This window comes from Phaethon aethereus (genome assembly GCF_964289735.1).
Source record: "Phaethon aethereus genome assembly, chromosome: Z".
In the NCBI taxonomy this organism is placed as follows: Eukaryota; Metazoa; Chordata; class Aves; order Phaethontiformes; family Phaethontidae; genus Phaethon; species Phaethon aethereus.
Genome location: NC_138577.1, coordinates 6,668,015 through 6,676,235, shown reverse-complemented (window position 1 = coordinate 6,676,235; position 8,221 = coordinate 6,668,015).

The following is an 8,221-nucleotide window of genomic DNA, read 5'->3' as shown; positions in this document are numbered from 1 at the left end:
AGATGTTGCAAGCTCGGAGCAGTACCACAGAATCTAATGTCTTTTCTGTGGTTTTTTCAGGCACTTAAAATGCATCATTGTTATTGTTATGATTTCAGTTTATTGCAAAAGGATGTGTTGTAAATGTCCAGTTCCATATCATCAGCTGTTTTTGTTGTGCTTATTATTATGGCCTCTGCTGAACCTGGTGCAGTAGCTAAGGCTTGAGATAGAGGCATCAACAACTCTCAGTAGCAAAACTCTGTGACTTTCAGTGAAACCACAAGAGCTTGTTAGTTGTGGGTGGTAAAATTGCTGATATTTAATGTTATATTGAAGTTGCAGGTCAGCATTTCAAGTGTGTATTTTCATAAATAATTCATTTCCTATTATTGAGCATTTATGAAAAAAGAAAAAGAAATTAAATCAACAGAGATGGCAACGTGCTCCAATCTTGGATGAAAGAATCCGAAATATTATTCTCTGTCTCTAGAGTATGTTTGTAACAGTGTAACCCTAATCAAACTTGCTATGGGGTTTCTGACAAGCTATTTATTGCTTAATTCTTTTTTCTTTCTGCACCAATAAAATTTTTATTCTAAACATTCGCTATTGAATAATATAAGCCTGCTGTGAGATCATTCCCACTGATTGAAGGCTGATTATTTTCATATAGCAGCTGTCACTAGGTATTCCACATTCTTAAACTCTGTCATTAGAGAGGAATCACAGATCCATTTCTGACTATAGATCGTGGCATTCTGATGACTGTGAGCCTGCTGAGCTAATTTTCTACAGAAAGGAAGTGGGAGCTCAGCTTAACAAATAAAAAAATTGTTCAAGTTCTAACAGTATTTAAGTGACTAGATTAAGGCTTTGCTTCCTATCATTGTAGGGTTGTTGCAATCCAGACTTCCTTGTGGGATCCGACCCTTGGAGAGAAGGATAGAGCTATCAAGTCATTAATTCAATGAAAGCCCAGTGTCATTCCATTTAGTTCATCTGATTGGACAACATTGAATAGGTCTTGCATTCTGTACCTACACTTTCTTGGCTTGGATTGTCCTTCCTGTACTTATTAGCCTTGTAAACATTCCGGTATTAAAATGATCGCTAATAATGACCTACTAATGAAATTGAAAAGTTCCTTCAAACCACTGCACATGAATACACTAATCTATATCTTAACAGGCTACAAGGTGTGTCAGCAGATTATAGGTTGTTATAGCTCTTACAGTAAAGAGTTTCTGGTTCAATATAAGTACAGACCTTATAAATACTCATGTAGGTGGGAAAAAAGTGCTTCTGTGAAATTACTCTGTTTCAGTTCTGTAGGAAAGTGTCGATATACCTCTTTGAAGTGGTAATGACCTCATATAGTCCATTTTAATGATGCCAAATAGATGTATACACACTGTGGAAAAAATCTGAGAAGTTACAAAGTGTATACTAAGTTGCTTCTGAACCAAAAGTTTAGTAGGCCATAGCTTTACGTTAATTTAATCTTTTCAGTTGCAATTATATGTTTAAACCTTATAACACAAAAATCCTTTCGGAGAGAAAGTTCTCTCCAAGCCTCAAAGGAGGAAACGAAGAAATACACCTTTTTGTAAAGACATTCGTTCAATTTACTTTGTCAGGGACAGTGAAGTTTAGAAAATATAGCAGGTGCCTCCTCGAATCTGCCCAGAAATCTTGACCCTGTGACGGTAACAACAAAGTAACTCAGAAGAAGCCTCTGTATTTTCTGCTTTAATCAACACCCTCAATGCATTATCTGCTACATCCTATTCTCCACTTCTCTTTCCCCTTTCACCTCATCCCAGAGCAAACTGGATAAAAACCAGGAATGCAAATACTACACGGAGGAGTCCACCCTAGACAGCTCCTGGTAGCACAGTGTATCCTCTAATTTCAATCTGTAGGTTCAGATTCCTAAACTCAGATTTGGAAATGAACCATCGAGGGAGCTGCAATGGAAGAATATTAGATGTTAGTGAGAAAATGTTCTATCCATGGGGTGGCTTTTGTCCCCAGTTCCACTCTGACACGTTCTCTAACAGTCCTGTGTAGTGGTACGCCCATGTTGTGAACGGTGGTACTAAAACATACAGCACTGCAGTACACTAAGTTCTCCGAGAAAGACATTAGAGATAAGAAATTATTTAATTCTGTTGGCAAAACCCACTGTTTATAGAAGGAAAGAACCCAGTCCTGTTGCATGTCTGTAGTTATGTGGCTGTATGTGCAGGCGCGACAATGGGTACTTGTTACTGGAGGACGAGGTGTGATCACAGCTGCGATCCATTAACACAACTCGCCTTCTAGTGATGAACGTGCTCACAATGTGCTGGGGCTCTGCTTACCGTCGAAGGACTGAAAGTGAAAAAAGACTTTGGTTGTTGTGCTTAGCTTTAGAAAAAAACCATCAGGGTCGTGCCAGGATTATAAAATTGTAGCCTGAAGCCTGAAAGTTTCCGTAAGTTTTGAACAACTGAGTAGACAAAGGTCTGCAGGTTGTAAGTGTAACTCTTGGTAGCTCTCCAGCTGCAATGATTATATGGAACAACATGATTTGTATTTCTTCCTTTTTAAAGGTTATCGCAGGTACTAAGACAGAGGAAAGTAACAGATGTAAAAATACAGACAAAAACCAAAAATAAGTTCAGAACCACAGCATGGAAATAAGAATAGACTCGAATGATAACTAAGCTATGATAATTTTCAATAGTATACTTGCAACTTGTACTTTTATGTAACAATGTTAATATCAAATTAATTTTATGTGAGGATACTACTAAATTACTGTTTATTCAAAAAAGCTAGAAGGCTGGGTGTAGGATTTCCTCTCCCAGCACATCATAAAGCCTATCCTGAAAACCTCCCTGGGAAAACAAGAGCAAAGTCATCGAGTCCAGTAAGATTCTCTTCCCACATATCTATCTATATTTCTTTCTCTCTCTTTCTCTGAGAAAAAAAAAAAAATAATGTTATGGTTGTGATTTATCTCACTTGAACCTCACTGCTCAGTGTATGATAGAGGCTTTAAGTTCCTTTAGATTGAAAAGACAGACAGACATCAAAGGGGACTTACGCTATTTTAAAGTACATTTCTAAGATAACTTTGCTATATTTATTGCTTAAGAAGGAATACTGGCTGACTAATTTCAGCTGGACAGATGAGTCAAATCTTTCTAAGTATTAGGTGTGTTGATGGATGCAATCACAGTAGGTGTGAAGATCAATACAGTGGCATCAAGCAAACCCAAGGTAAATGAAATTGAAAAATTGTCTCCGAAATATCAGTAAGAACTAACAGTGTAACTTAGTTTGGGCCCAGACTATCCAGTACCATCAGCTGCAGAATCCTCCAGATTTATTTCAGCTCATTCTGAAGCAACTGCTACATTCAGGAAGCCCTCTGGCTCCACAGACTCAAGCAACCACCCTCAGTAGATTTTGTGATAGCTTAGTCCATTAGAATACATGAAGACCTCTAAATGGACTCTGAGGACATCCCGTACTCCGTATTGAAATTTGGCACTGGAAGAATCTATCACATTAAGTCTAACCAGCTTAAGATGCCACTGAAAGAGTTTAAAGTGAAAGGCTAAAATCAAACTATTCACTCTTTTTTGAACTGCAGAGTTCAAAAACTTTCCAGGAGAGGTGCAAATGCTGTACAGAAAATTTGAGATTCTAAGAAAGAGACTTGTCACTTACCCGTCTTTCCTATTTAATATTCTCCATTTCTCCCAAACACCTACAGGTTCCATGTTGAAAATCACGGAACGGCTAAATATGGCACTGTTTTCCCCCTGTTAAAGCCTATAGCCTGTGACCAGTGGCTTGAAGTCATTTCTTTGTGCATTTCTTTCCTTTGAATTCTAAACAAGAAGCTTGTCAAGACAGTCTTTGTTTCTCCTACTTTTTATACAGTCTAGGCAATGGAATAGTTTGAGGCTATATCATGCACCAATATTATTTCACCACCACCGCCACCACCAGTGTCTCTTTATTGGAATCAAAACTAAAAAAAAAGATAGAGGGACAGATCTGGACTTGATGTATTTAAATGTTTTTTCAACACAGTATATTTCAGAATGCACTGAAAAACTGCACCAAATGAAACAATTAGGTTTGCAGCACAATAACTGTTTTGTAGGGACTTCCATAAATCAATCAGATGATTTCCAAACCACTAAAGACTTATTCATTTTTGGCCTACGTAGCATTGCTTTTGCTCTTCTAGGATGCTCTTCCTGAGCACTAAAAAAACCCACAAACAAACGAACCAGCCATGAACAAACCATGCACACGAGAAAACAAAAAGCCCAGAAAGCATTGAGTGAGAAAAGTTACGTTCATTATAAATTCTTGTCCATTAGGAAGAGACTAGAATACCCAGTTTGGTGAACTGGGTATTTTAGCAAGATAAGGAACAATGTTCAAGGCAAGAGCGTTTAAAACAGTGAAGGAGGATTCTTGGGCACAGGACAGAAACGAAGATGTTTTCTCTGCACGAGTGCCCCTACAAGAGCTGATGTGAGATAAAGAGGAAAAAGGAAGACTATGACCTACTTCCTTGTACAGAAGATTGGAAGAATCCCATAGCCATTTTTTGAATGGTAAAAAACAATATTGCAATGAAGTAGGCTAGTCTGCAGTGGGAGTCGTCTTGAGAGAGTTATATAGTGAATACTCAACTTTCTTTTACTGTCTCAAAAAAAAATCAGACTACACTTAGAGGAGTGGTGAATTAAAGGAAATAGAGGCCCTCTTAAGAAATATTCAGATGTACTTTCTTTCTAGTAGAAAGTAGTTGAGTGAGACTAAACTGAATGAACTTTCACTATTGATCAATTCTACAGGGAAGACAAGGATTTGACTAGGAAACTGCTGGAAGCTCTGATGCACTGTTTCCTCCAAAGATATATTTATACTGTGCAATTCAACTCACAATTAAGCACAACATCAAACATTTTAATAAAGCTGCACTAAAGCAAAAAAATTATAGTACCTTACTTAGCCAATTCTGAGCCAGTGCATTGAGAACCTCTGCCAGACTTCCCTGAGATCTTCGCTGAGTCAGCAAAAAGTCTATCAGTGACAGGATGTCTCAGCCACAACACTGGGTTTGTGGCTGTCTACTTATCTGGAAAGTTACCGAGGAATTGTTGGGCACTCAGGTGGTAACAGCACAGTGTCTATCTAGCTACAGGGGACACATTTGTTTATCCTTTTTTTCCCAATCAGACCTGTAGGACTGTAGCTTTCGGAGCTCTTTATTTACAAACATTAAAACCATTTAAAAACATCCTCTGCTGAAATTCTTTTTGTGTTTGTTCATCTGTCCAAGTAGAGAGGATGGCATTAGGCCAAGCACATTATCCATAATGTGTGAGTTTAATGCCAGGCACAATTTAAACCATTTTACAGTTTGGATGCATTTGAATTTAACACAAACGTAGCTCCTCTTCGCTGTTCCAATGATGTGCTTGGCTGCTATGCAGAGGAACATTATAGCTCTGTGAGTGTTAAACCCAAAAATGTTAATCTTAATATAGTTAAGAGAGAAAATATTTTGCTTAACACCCTTTGCAACTTTAATACTCACCTCGGCCCCTAAGATGCGGAATTATTATGTTTGTTTCAGGTAGCAAGCCAGAAGGAACTTTTTGCTATTGGTAGGGGCTTTTAACCTTGGAACATAAACTAATGGTACGCTATTAAAATCACTAAAAAATTAGGACCAATGCGTAGAGTTATGGAAGTGTTTTCTCTCTGCATGTTAGAGTAGGTTTTTGAACAATGCAGACTTCTCCAGTTCTGTATTTTCCTTTTGCACATTGCCATTTTTTAATTTTTACAAATAATTCTCAGTATTGGCATGGATGAATAAATCAGGTCATTACATGAACACCTGCCTGATCATATAAATATGAGTGTCTGATCTTTCAGTAAAGTCTGACAAGCAGATTATACAGCCTTCCAGATTTCCCTCTAAAGGTCATCCTAGTACCAATTTTGTTCCTCTCTAGAGACCGCTGAGATTTTTTTTAGATTACCCTCATGTCTTCTGTTGCAATCTGATGATTACAAGTAAAGGGATGATTTTTGTGTGGGGGAGGTGGTGGTAAGTTAGGCCCATAAGTAAAGTCAAGACTTAGAGTTCTGATTTAGTTATAGAAATCCACCTTGGCTGTCACTTTCTGTAATAAGTTTCTTGCATATCAAATTGCCGCTACAATAAAGACACTACGAACCTATTGTTTTTAATGAATTAATATAAGCTCACCAAATTCAAATTTCATCATTTTATTAGACATGTCTTTTTAGTGCCAATACATTGGTAAAATTAACAGAAAACTCAAGCACTAATAACTTTTCTGTGTCATATTTGAGAATAATTTCTCCAGCCAAATTATACTTTAACTACATCTCCTTTGATCCTCTCTGGAAGTGAGGGCTGGAAGGCCCTTCTCGGGTCATTGAACGTCACTTCCCATCGAAGGCATCTCATAGTGGATATGGCTTCGCCTGCTTCTTCAGCCTGCTGCCTTTTATTTTGTTTTTTCACAACTGAACACAGCGTGCAAATTGGAAGCTCAATGACTGTTCATAGCAGAAAAGTCTAATGTAGTTTTATATTAGGTTATCACATTAATACAATTTACTTTTTATGTCTGAATCCTAATTGTCTGTCAAACACTGGGAGAACAGTTTAGAAAACTTCTCTTCTTACTACGTAGTTTCTAAACACCTCTCGATATGATCTTGAAAGCCTTCAAACCCCGGCTGAATTCTTCACTAGCTTCATCTAGCTTGTGCAACATGGAAGGGGAGCAACACGAGGCTAGAGTAGGCACCTGTCCTGTCCAAGGGAAAACACGACAGACACTTCTATTAGGGGAAGGTTTGAACTACGTCTTTTCCTTTGTGATCCCAATTATACTCATAGAAAGAGGATCTACTCATCCTTAGGACAGCGCAGACTGTTCTATGCCAACTTGCTTTTCAGTTAATAAAAGGCTTCATCCTTCCCAGCTTCAGTTTCTTGTTTCCTTGTGGGTACAGCTGGGGTGCAAACCCTTAACGTTGCTTCTCCCAGTTCATCCAAGCAATGGCATAAATGTTGGACGCATCTGACCTGGAAAAGCCACGACTTGTCTACGCCACAGAAAGTCATAAAAACAGGGAGATAACTGCCTCGCTCATTAAAAGATTAGTTAGTATCATTCCAGTAAAAGCTTTCTTTACTAGATTATCCTTGATATTTTTGTCTTCTGTTATTACATATTCATTCATTCCACAATCCCACTGAAAGTAAAAGCCCAAGGACAGCAAAGTCTCTATTTCACTCGTGACTGTAGTGTCACTTCCCCCCCGGGCATGCTGGTTAAGCATGACCTTCTAAAACTACATGACTCTTCCATAAAATGGGAATCTGGATAAAGGGGATCCGTAAATGGGAACCAGAGCGCACACCCATTAAGGGGAGTGGAAAAACTCTAAATAAGGTCCTTAACATTGTTTGGCAACAGCTTTGATCAAAATACATTTCCATCTGTATATAGTGGTTGTAATGAAATATTTAATGTTTTTAATATCGTTAATCCAATATATTAATTTTAAGATGCAAATTCTCACTCTATATTAATATATAACCATTCTATAATATTCTATATTGTACTTACTGTATCTTCTGCAAAAATAACTGCTATGGTTCCTGTCTTTCTGCTGAATTAACAATTTTGTGGTTTGGTTTTCTTTATGAAGGATTCATGTAACCATGATGACAATAATTTCAAATATCACTTTTATCTTTTCATCCATCTCTTCAGTCAGAAAACCACTCTAAATGGAGCTAATTTTCTAGGTTATTAATTTGTGGGGTGAAAAAAATGGAACCATTCTTAAAAACAATGATAACTTGCAATATCAACCTTTTATTGCTTTTCCAAGTGTCTTTTTTAATGCTGCCCCGAATTCCCTTTCAAATACATAATTCTGGAAAATAAATGTATTTTTGTTAAATATTATCAATAGCCATTTTGTAAAGCCAGAAAAATGTCTTTTTCTATTTAATTAAAATATCAGGCGTTATTTCTCATACTGAATGGCACCCAGTGTATCTGTTACCTGTCTAGCAAATGAGAAAGAAGGCACATGCAAGATGCAAAAGCGAAAAGATTTTGTCTTACTTTTCTGATGCATTATGTAGACAACTGCCCTAACTATT